We start from the raw sequence: 12,648 nt of genomic DNA, 5'->3' as shown, positions 1-12,648 counted from the left end.
AAAATAGATGTTGATATAGAATTGGGTCACCCCCTCCTGCAGGGTCAAAGAATGATGTATTTAAATTTCGATCTGTTAATAATATAGTAATAGCTCCTGCTGAAACTGGAAGTGAAAGAAGGAGAAGTAATGCTGTAATAGCTACAGATCATACAAATAAAGGTGTTTGATCTAAAGTTATACTTTCTGATCGTATATTAATTGCTGTTGTAATGAAATTCACTGCACCAAGAATAGATGATACACCTGCTAAGTGCAGTGAAAAAATAGCTAGATCTACAGATGCACCCCCGTGTGCAATAGCTCCTGCTAGAGGAGGGTAAACTGTTCATCCTGTACCAGCACCATTATCTACTATAGAAGATGTAAGAAGAAGGGTTAGTGAAGGTGGTAGTAATCAAAAACTTATATTATTTATTCGTGGAAATGCTATATCTGGTGCACCAATTATTAGTGGAACAAGTCAATTACCAAATCCACCAATTATAATAGGTATTACTATAAAGAAAATTATTACGAATGCGTGAGCTGTAATAATAACATTATAAATCTGGTCATCCCCAATTAGAGATCCGGGTTGGCCAAGTTCAGCACGAATAAGTATTCTTATTGATGTTCCCACTATTCCTGCTCATGCTCCAAATATGAAGTATAAAGTACCAATGTCCTTATGGTTTGTTGAGAATAATCATTTTTGCGGTAAGATGGCTTAATTTTAGGTGGTAGACTGTAAATCTACTTATGAGATGTTTTCTCTCTTATCATATTTAGGTCTTATATTCAATTATGATTCTAGACTGCAATTCTAGAGGTGTAAAATTTTACTAAGGCCTAAAAGATTATTCTTTTAATTATAACTTTGAAGGTTATTAGTTTGATTAACTTAACCCTTAGTATAATGAAATTAAGGTTGATGTTGAAATCAATCCTATTGTTGAAATTATTACTGTTATAGGAAGAATGATTCTTGATTTTTGGGACTTTATCTTTATAGATCACGAATTTTCTGTGTATGATTAGAGCTGAGAATCTAATACGTATATAGTAGTAGAGTGTAATTGTAGTTAATACAACTATAATAGTTATAATGGTTGTTATATTGTTTTCTATTAATGATTGTATTACAATTCATTTTGGTAAGAATCCAAGGAATGGTGGTAGTCCACCTAAAGATAATAAAGATAAGAATATTATGAATTTAATTTCGGTTTTTATATTTCTGGCTGAATAAATTTGATTTATGAAAAATAAATTTATTTGCTTAAATAATAAAACTATAATTAATCTTAATAGTGAGTAAATAATGAAGTATAGTTCTCAGATGTTTTCTCTGACTGTTAATGATCTAATTATTCAACCTAGATGTCTGATTGATGAATATGCTAAAAGTTGTCGTAAGGATGTTTGATTTAAACCTCCTATTGCCCCAATAATAATTCTTAAGATAATAATTGTTCAAATAAAAGTTCTTAATTGAATACAATAAGATAAGACCATTATTGGGGCGATTTTTTGTCATGTTATTAATGTTAAACAATTATTTCATCTTGATGCTCCTATAACTTCTGGAAATCAGAAATGGAAAGGTGCAGCTCCAATCTTTAATAATAGTCTAGATCTAATTATTATTGATGGGATAAATTCTGTTTCCCATCCCATGGGATATTTTATATGAATCAGCAAAATTGAAAATAATAATATTGTCGATGCTATTGCTTGGACAATAAAATATTTAATTGATGATTCATTTATTATTATATTTTTATTTCTTGTTAGGAGCGGAATAAATGAAAGTAAGTTGATCTCAAGTCCTATTCAAACCCCAAATCAGGAATTTGATGAAATGGACAGGATCGTTCCTATCATTAATGTTGATAGGAAGAGAAGTTTTGTAGAGTTGTTGGCCATTAAAAAGGAGAGGATTGATACCTCTATAAATGGGGTATGAACCAATTAGCTTGTTTAGCTTACCTTTTTACATTAAGGTGTATGATGCACGTTAGTTTTTGATACTAAAGGAGGTAGTTTAATTCTATCTTATGTAATTTTAATGAAGGTAATTTTATTTACTTTAATTACCCTATCAAGGTAACCCTTTAATCAGGCACTTCATTTATTTAATATATAAATCGAAAGTTTTTTTGGAATAATTTTATGTATTATTTTGTTTAATTAGGATTATTTTATCCTGCTCATTTTTTTTATATATATATATAATAAATAATTTATATTAATATATTACATTTAATTGAAATTAAAGTATTATAAGTTCATCTTACCATTATCAATTGATTATTTTAATGCAATTATTTACCTAGGATTATAGCTACTTATGTTTTTAGCTTAAAATATGTTATTATAATATAATATATATATAATATGTAATTTAATATTTAATATTATTATAATTGGATATAATAAATAAAATTATTAATTTAAATATAAAATATTATAATTAATATAAATAATTATATTAATTATAATAATATAATTATGTAAATTATCTATAATTAGATTATATAACTAATATATATCAAAGTTAACTTAATATAAAAAAAGAATTCATATTAATAACATATTATATTAAATTACATAATTGTATAAAATATATTTATTATATTATTTAATCTTTTTTTATTTATTAGTGAAAAGAAAGATTAAATAAGAAAGAATATAATACATTTATTGCTATACATGTTCCATATTAATCTTTAATTATATATAATAGAGAAGTTGTTGTGGTCATACATAGGGGCGTTTCTTTTTTTTGTTAATGTTTGTGGTTTTTTTCTTTTTTTTTTCTTTAAATATTTGAATCTTTTATTTTTTCCTGAATTAATAGATTTAAAATTTTCTTATTTTTTATTTTTAAAAGTTTTATTCTTGCTTGTTTAGTCACTTTTTCTTTGTATTATATGTAAGTTATGTTAGACTAAATGTTCTTTTTGCAGTAATTTGATTTAATTATCAAGTGACTTTGGATTTAGCAATTGATTTAGTATCGGCATAATTCGTGCCAGCAGCCGCAGTTATACGATTGATACTAGTGAATATTATTGGTTAAAACAGTTGTTTATATTATTAGGGTTGAAATATAAATTTGTAAGGTGAAATGTTAAAATTTATTTGTGGGCCTTTTTATGAATCTGTGAAATTTAAATAATAAACTAGGATTAGATACCCTATTATTTTAAATGTTAATTATATTTACCAGGGTACTATTAGTTAAGGTCTTTAAACCCAAAGAATTTGGCGGTATCTCATTCCATTCAGAGGAACCTACCCCATGATTGATAATACACGATTTACTCTACTTAATTTATTTGTTTGTATATCTCCGTTATCAGAGAATCTTTTTAGAGTTATAATTCTCAAGATTTATAATTATAAAATATTTCAGGTCAAGGTGCAGCTTATAGTTAAGAGGAGGTGGGTTACAATAGATTTTTGTTTATAACGGATTTGATAGTGAAATACTGTTAATGAAGGTGGATTTGATAGTAATTTCATTTATTTAATTTAACTGATATTGGCTCTGAGATGTGTACACATCGCCCGTCGCTCTCATTATTGATTATTCTATTTTATTTTAAAGTAGCTTCAATTTAGATGAGATAAGTCATAACATAGTAGATGTACTGGAAAGTGTATCTAGGAAGAGTTTCAAGATATAACTTATTAGTAAAGTGTTTCATTTACACTGAAAATTTTTCTGTGCAAATCAGGATATCTTGATTATTTATTTTATTATATTTATTTTTTGTTTATTTAATTATTTAATATAAATAATTTTATTGTATTTTTGTCTTAGTATATTTTATAGAATTGATTTTTTAAATTATAGTTTATTGGTAATGTAAGTGTTTTATGAAATATTATTTTAAATTTTTTTAAGTAGATTTTATTTATTGTACCTTTTGTATCAGGGTTTATCAAAATTTTAGTATTTATTTTACTTGTCTCGATTTGGGTTGATTTATAAATAATTTATAGTTAATGTATCATAATTATTATTAAATTATTTATAGAAATGAGATGTTAATCGTTTCCCAAGATATCTAGTTTCTTAAGAAAAAATTTAATTTTTTAAAGTTATTTGTTTTTATTTAATTTTTTAAGTAAAAATATTAACTTATTTATTCTTTAAGGGATAAGCTTTGAAGTTAATAACCTATAATTTATTTTATAGAAATATAATAGTAAGCTTTAAACCAGCTATCTTTAAGATTACGTTTTAGTTCATTATTTTTTATTTTGATTTTATAAATATTTTAGGTTTTTTATTAAGATTATTAATTTAATTTTAAAATTTTTGTAATAATGATAGAATTAGTATATTTATTTGTATGAAATTTTTACCTTGTGAACTTATTATAAGGAACTAGGCAAAATTGATTTCCGCCTGTTATCAAAAACATGTCCTCTTGTTTATATTTTGAGGTCTGGCCTGCTCACTGAGCGTATTTTTAAAGAGCCGCGGTATTTTGACCGTGCAAAGGTAGCATAATCATTAGTCTCTTAATTAGTGGCTGGAATGAATGGCTTGACGAGAAATCAACTGTCTCTTAATAAATTTTTGAATTAACTTTTGAGTCAAAAGGCTTAAATTCTTCTTTAGGACGAGAAGACCCTATAGAGCTTGACATTTTACTTTTATATAGTTTTTTGTTTGTCTTTCTATATTTAATGATGATGTTTTGTTGGGGTGACATGAAGAATAGATAAACTCTTCATTATTATATCATTTATTTATGTTTATTATTTTGATCCATAATTTATGATCATAAGATTAAGTTACCTTAGGGATAACAGCGTAATTGTTTTTGAGAGCTCATATCGACAAAGCAGATTGCGACCTCGATGTTGGATTAAGAAAAATTTTGGGTGCAGGAGCCCAATGATTAGGTCTGTTCGACCTTTAAATTCTTACATGATCTGAGTCCAGACCGGCGTGAGCCAGGTCGGTTTCTATCCTAAGATTGTTAATCCATATTAGTACGAAAGGACCATATGGTTAAAATATTTTTTGTTATATTGATTATATTAATTTATTTACTATTTTGACAGATTAATGTGTTGAATTTAGAATTCATTTATGTACATTTTTTCTACAAATAGTATTGATACTTTATGATTTATTTATATTTATTTTGAATTTTCTTTTATTGGTTATTTGTGTTTTAATTAGTGTTGCCTTTTTAACTTTATTAGAGCGTAAGGTTTTAGGTTATATTCAGATTCGAAAGGGTCCAAATAAGGTAGGTTTTGTTGGAATTCCTCAGCCATTTAGAGATGCTATTAAGTTTATTTGTAAGGAGCAGCCAATTCCTATTATATCTAATTACCTACTTTATTATTTTTCCCCTGTTTTTAATTTAATGATTTCTTTAGCCGTTTGAGTAATTTTTCCTTATTTAACTTATATGTGTTCTTTTTCTTATGGATTTTTATTTTTTTTATGTTGTACTAGATTAGGTGTTTATACTGTTATAATTGCTGGTTGATCTCCTAATTCAAATTATTCATTATTAGGTTCTCTTCGTTCTGTTGCTCAAACAATTTCTTATGAAGTTAGTTTAGCTTTAATTTTATTGTCTTTAATTATTTTAATTGGTAGTTTTAATATGTTTGATTTTATAAACTATCAGCTTTATTGTTGATTTATTATTATTTCTTTTCCTTTAGCTTTAGCTTGTTTTGCTTCTTGCTTAGCTGAAACTAATCGTACTCCTTTTGATTTTGCTGAAGGGGAATCTGAGTTAGTTTCAGGATTTAATATTGAGTATGGTGCGGGTGGTTTTACTTTAATTTTTTTAGCTGAATATACTAGAATTGTCTTCATAAGAATGTTATTGGCTTTAATTTTTTTGGGCGGTGATTTTTATTCTTTTATATTTTTTATTAAGCTTGCTATTATATCTTTTGGTTTTATTTGGGTTCGTGGAACATTACCACGGTTCCGTTATGATAAATTAATGTACTTAGCTTGAAAAAGTTTTTTACCTTTATCTTTGAATTTTTTTATTTTCTTTGTTGGTTTAAAGATTTTATTTATCTCATTTGTTTAGTGAAATTTTTTGAGAAAAGTTAATAGAAGAGTTAAACTTCTAATTTTATGTTTTCAAAACATATGCTTTTCCTAAGCTAATTAACTTTATTCCTTAATTAATTTATCTCATGCGTTTGCGACATGGACATTAATTAAGAAATATGTGAAGTAAATAATTGTTAAGATTTGACCTGTTATAATATAAGGTTCTTCAACAGGTCGTTTACCAATTCACGTTAGTAAGCATACAACAACTACTATAATTCAGAATAAAATTTGATTAATAGGGTAAAATTGAATGCCTCGGAATGGTGTTTTATTATAAAATGGTAAAATTATTAAGATTCTAATTGATAAACATAATGCAATAACACCTCCTAACTTATTAGGGATAGATCGTAGAATTGCATATGCAAATAGGAAATATCATTCTGGTTGAATGTGAACTGGTGTTACTAATGGGTTGGCAGGTACAAAGTTATCTGGATCTCCTAATAGGTAAGGATTAATTAAACATAGTATAATTAATAATGATGTTATTATTACAAATGTAATAGAATCCTTAAAGGTAAAGTATGGATGGAATGGAATTTTTTCAATATCTCCATTTAGTCCAAGAGGATTATTAGATCCTGTTTGGTGAAGAAAAAATAAATGAACTGCTGCTATAGCAGCAATAATAAATGGTAATACAAAATGGAATGTGAAGAATCGATTTAATGTTGCATTATCAACAGCGAATCCTCCTCATACTCATTGGACTAAATCTGTTCCTAAGTATGGGATTGCTGATAATAAATTAGTAATTACTGTTGCACCTCAAAAAGATATTTGGCCTCAGGGTAAGACATATCCTATAAATGCAGTTGCTATAACTAAAAATAAAATCACTGTACCAATTATTCAGGTATGTATATATATATAAGATCCATAGTAAATTCCCCGTACTACATGTAAGTAAATACAAATAAAAAATATAGATGCTCCATTTGCGTGTAAGGTTCGGATAATTCAACCATTATTTACGTCTCGGCAGATGTGTACTACACTACTGAATGCTATTTCAATATTTGATGTATAATGTATAGCTAAAAATAGTCCAGTTACGATTTGAATTACCAAACATAACCCTAATAGGGATCAAAAATTTCATCAAAATGAAATATTTGTTGGGGCAGGTAAGTCAATTAAAGAGTTATTAATAATTTTAATTAAAGGATGTCTTAATCGTAAGGGTTTATTCATTAGTAATTATCTTATTTTACGAATAGTTTTTTCTGTTTGTGAGGGTGCTTTAGGTCTTTCTATTTTAGTTTCAATAATTCGTTCTCATGGTAATGATTTTTTTAATTCTTTTGGTTTATCTTTATGTTAAAGTATTTATTTATAACTATTTTTTGATCCCTCTTTGTTTATTAAATAATTGTTGATGGTTGGTTCATTCTTTAATGTTTCTGTCGGGTTTTGTTTTTATAATTTGTGTTTATTCATATGCTGATTTAAATATAATTAGATATTATTTTGGTATTGATTATTTTTCTTTTAGTTTAATTTTACTTAGTTTTTGGATTTGTTCTTTAATAATCACTGCTAGAGGTTCAGTTTATTTAAGTTCATATCATTCTAATTTTTTTGTTTTTATGGTTTTGATTTTAATAATTATGCTTTATTGTTCATTTGCTAGATTAAGTCTTCTTTCTTTTTATATTTTTTTTGAGGCTAGATTAGTTCCTACTTTACTTTTAATTTTGGGTTGGGGTTATCAACCTGAGCGTTTGCAGGCTGGTGTTTATTTAATTTTTTATACTTTGGTTGCTAGATTACCTTTATTATTAGTTTTATTTAAGGTTTATGGTTTTTCTAATACTTTATATTTTCCTTTATTGGTTGATTTTGGTTCTTATTATTTTATGTTTTATGTATTTATAATTTTGGCTTTTTTAGTTAAGATACCTATGTTTTTGGTTCATTTATGACTTCCTAAGGCTCATGTAGAGGCCCCTATTTCAGGTAGAATAATTCTTGCTGGTGTTTTATTAAAGTTAGGTGGTTATGGTATTTTTCGTGTTATAAAGGTTATTTCTTATTTGGGTTTAAAGTTTAATTATTTTTGATTGTCTTTAGGTTTATCTGGGGGTGTTATTGTAAGATTTATTTGTTTTCATCAGGTTTATTTAAAGTCTTTAATTGCATATTCTTCTGTTGCTCATATAAGAATGGTTATTGGTGGATTGATGACTATGAATTGATGAGGTTGTGTAGGTTCTCTTTCTCTAATGGTTGGTCATGGTTTATGTTCTTCTGGTTTATTTTGTTTATCTAATATTATTTATGAACGTTTAGGTAGACGAAGATTATTAATTAACAAGGGTATAATTAATTTGATGCTAAGAATGGCTTTATGATTATTTCTTTTAAGATCATCAAATATGGCTGCTCCTCCTTCTTTAAATTTGGTAGGTGAAATTAGATTATTAAATAGAATTATATCTTGATCTTCTTTTAGATTCTTTGCTTTGATTTTTTTATCTTTTTTAGAGCTGTTTATACTTTGTATATATATTCTTATTCTCAGCATGGGAATTATTATTCTGGTGTTTATACTTGTTCTCTTGGTTATTTTCGTGAATATCATCTTTTACTTTTACATTGATTGCCTTTAAATATTCTCTGTTTAAAGGGTGAATATTTCTTTGTATAGTTTGCTTAAGTATTTTAATTAAAAATATTGTTTTGTGGAATCAATGATATGAAGTTTTTCATCTTAGGCCGTGAATTTATTTTCTATTTGTTCTTTGAGTTTTTTTTCTTTGTTTATTTCGAGAACTATAATTTTTATTTTAGGTATTTATTATTTAAGAATTGATTATAGAGTTTTTGTTGAGTGAGAGCTTTTCAATTTAAATGGTTCTATAGTTGTTATAACTTTAATTTTGGATTGAATATCTCTTATTTTTATATCTTGTGTTATATATATTTCTTCTTTGGTTAATTATTATAGAGAGGATTATATATCTGGTGAAAAGAATATAAATCGTTTTATTATTATTGTTTTAATATTTATTCTTTCTATAGGTTTTTTAATTATTAGTCCTAATTTAATTAGAATTTTATTAGGTTGAGATGGTTTAGGTTTAGTTTCTTATTGTTTAGTTATTTATTATCAAAATGTAAAATCTTATAGTGCTGGTATATTAACTGCACTTTCTAATCGTATTGGTGATGTTGCTATTTTAATTTCTATTGCATGAATGTTAAATTTTGGTGGTTGAAATTATATTTATTATTATGATTTTATTTCTAATTCTTTTGAAATAAAGCTCATTACTATATTAATTGTTTTAGCAGCTATAACTAAGAGAGCTCAGATTCCTTTCTCTTCATGACTTCCTGCTGCTATAGCAGCTCCTACTCCTGTTTCTGCTTTAGTTCATTCTTCTACTCTTGTTACTGCTGGTGTTTATTTATTAATTCGTTTTAGACCAATATTGGATACTTATAATTGTGGTTGATTTTTACTTTTAATTGGTTGTATAACTATATTTATGGCTGGATTGGGCACTAATTTTGGGTTTGATTTAAAGAGGATTATTGCTCTTTCTACTTTAAGACAACTTGGTTTAATAATAAGAATTTTGGCTATAGGTTATCCAAAGCTTGCATTTTTTCATTTATTGGCTCATGCTTTATTTAAGGCATTATTATTTATATGTGCAGGTTCAATAATTCATAATTTGAAGGATTCTCAGGATATTCGTTTTATAGGATCAATTGTTAATTTCATACCTTTAACTTCAGTTTGTTTTAATGTTTCTAGTTTATCTTTGTGTGGAATACCTTTTTTAGCGGGATTTTATTCAAAGGATTTAATTCTTGAGATGGTTTGTTTAAGATGAATTAATTGTTTAATTTTTTTTCTTTATTTTTTTCTACTGGTTTAACTGCTTCTTATTCTTTTCGTTTGTTTTATTATTCAATATCTGGTGATAATAATTTTTATTCTAGATTTTCTTTTGATGATAAGGGTTATTATATTTCATTTGGAATAATTGGTCTATTGTTTGTTGCTGTTTTTGGTGGTAGTCTTTTATCTTGATTAATTTTTCCTATTCCTCATGTGATTGCTTTACCTTATTATTTAAAGTTTTTAACTATTACAGTTATTTTAGGTGCTTATTTAGGTTATCTTATTTCTAATTTTGATTTTTCTCATAATTTATTTTCTTTAAGTATACTTTCTTTTGTTAGATTTGCTGGTTCTATATGATTTATACCTTTTCTTTCAACTAAGTTTATTAGATATATTCCTTTAAAAATAGGTTATTATTCATCTAAGTCATTTGATTATGGTTGAGGTGAATTACTTGGTGGTCAAGGTTTATATAGATTATTTATTTATTTAATTGGTTATATTCAAGGTTGATATGATTCTAATTTCAAGATTTATCTTTTAACTTTTATTTTTTGAATATTTATTTTGGTAATATTGTTTTTCGTTTACTTAAATAGCTTATAATTAGAGCGTGACACTGAAGATGTTAAGGAAGTATTTTTACTTTTAAGTATTTATAAATATAGATATATTATTTTTACAGTGAAAATGTAATGTTTTATTTAAACTATATAAATTTTCGAAATGTTAACGGAGTTTAACCGCTAATATAAAAAGTTAGCAGCTTTCATATTGGCTTTACATTTCCTTAATTGGAACTATTATAGTTCAATTATATTATTAACAGTAATACGCCTCTTTTTGGCTTCAATTAATAAGAATAAGGGTAGTACATACCAATCTTCCAGGTCGAAACTGACTGCAATATTTCGCTTCTTATTCTATTTAAGGTTGATTGATAATATCAATACTTTTTGAATGCAACCCAAATGTTATATTTAACTACAACCCTTTATTCTGCTCATTGTAATGCTCCTTGGTTTCATTCATGGTATAGTCCTCCTAATAGAACTAGAATAAAAAATATTGTTGATACTGTTCAGATTATAATGTCTGAAGTTTTAAAAATAATTACAATTGGTAGAATTAGTGCAATTTCTACATCAAAAATTAAAAAGATTACTGCGATTAGGAAGAATCGTATTGAGAATGGTATTCGTGCTGATCTTTTTGGATCAAACCCACATTCAAATGGTGATCTTTTTTCTCGATCATTAATTAATTTTTTTGATAGTGTTGTTGCCAGGATTATAACAATTATTGGAATAATAAATCTATTGAAAACTCTTGTTGATAGAATTAGAATTGTTTTTCTTGATTTATATCAAGCTTTCTGATTGGAAGTCAAATGTACTATTTATACTAGAAAAACAATTATCTACCTCATCAATAAATAGAGATATATAAGAATAATCATACTACGTCTACGAAGTGTCAGTATCATGCTGCTGCTTCAAATCCAAAGTGATGTCTTGGTGAAAATTGATTTATTGAGTGTCGAAGTAGACATGTTGATAAAAAGATTGTTCCAATAATTACGTGTAAACCATGGAATCCTGTTGCAACAAAGAATGTTGATCCATAAACTGCATCTGCAATGGTAAAAGGTGCTTCTCAATATTCATATGCTTGAAGTATTGTAAAGTATAGTCCTAATAACACTGTGAAGAATAATCCTTGTAGTGCTTGAGTATGATTAGATTCCATTAAACTATGATGTGCTCATGTTACTGTTACTCCTGATGCTAAAAGAATAGCTGTATTAAGTAATGGAATTTGTATAGGGTTAAAGGGTTGAATTCCTATTGGAGGTCATAGTATTCCTAGTTCAATTGTTGGTGCTAATCTTCTTCTAAAGAATGCTCAAAAAAAAAGAAACGAAAAATAATACCTCTGATGCAATAAATAAAATTATTCCTCATCGTAATCCAATTGATACAAATCCTGTATGTAATCCTTGATATGTTCCTTCTCGTACTACATCTCGTCATCATTGAATTATAGTTAGTAGGGTAATTCCAAATCCAATTATGAATAAGTTAATATTAAATAGATGGAATCATTTTGCTAGTCCTGATACTAGGACTATTGCTCCAATTGCTCCTGTTAATGGTCAAGGTCTATAGTCTACTAAGTGGAATGGGTGGTTTGAGTGAGTTGTTAACATAGGTTTAATATACTTCTCTAGAATATAGAGTTCTTAGAATTGAGAAAACATAGGCTTGAATTATTGCTACTGCTGATTCTAGAATTAATAGAAGTATTTGTCCAATAATTAGTAATGAGATTAAGTTTATTGCTATAGATGGTCCTGTGTTTCCTAATTAGGTTAATAATAAGTGTCCTGCAATTATATTTGCTGCCAACCGTACTGCTAATGTACCTGGTCGAATAACATTACTAATTGTTTCAATTAGTACTATAAATGATATTAATGCAGGCGGTGTACCTTGTGGTACAAGGTGTGTAAATATATGATTAGTATGGTTAATTCATCCAAATAATATAAATCTTAGCCATATAGGTAGGGCAATTGCAAATGTTAATGCTAAATGTCTTGTTCTAGTAAAAATATAAGGGAATAATCCTATGAAATTGTTAAATAATATTATAATAAAAATTGAGATGAAAATGAATGTGTTCCATT

General features: G+C 26.5%; 1 long non-coding RNA gene across 2 annotated transcripts in view; it reads right to left on the bottom strand.

Annotated features, from left to right (window-relative positions):
• LOC126354510 (uncharacterized) overlaps positions 1-12,648 on the bottom strand; it is a 37,144-nt gene that overhangs the window by 11,813 nt on the left and 12,683 nt on the right. Inside the window, exon 2 of one of the 2 annotated variants that reach the window (XR_007565341.1) lies at positions 3,782-4,402. The exons of the other annotated variant lie outside the window; for it this stretch is intronic. This is a non-coding gene — a long non-coding RNA (uncharacterized LOC126354510). Of the gene's footprint in view, positions 1-3,781; positions 4,403-12,648 lie in introns of those variants that run through there. 2 annotated transcript variants of the gene reach the window in all.

The sequence above is a fragment of the Schistocerca gregaria genome, chromosome 3 (assembly GCF_023897955.1).
Source record: "Schistocerca gregaria isolate iqSchGreg1 chromosome 3, iqSchGreg1.2, whole genome shotgun sequence".
In the NCBI taxonomy this organism is placed as follows: domain Eukaryota; kingdom Metazoa; phylum Arthropoda; class Insecta; order Orthoptera; family Acrididae; genus Schistocerca; species Schistocerca gregaria.
Note: the sequence above shows the minus strand (reverse complement) of the source record. Positions and strands in the feature narration are given on the sequence as shown.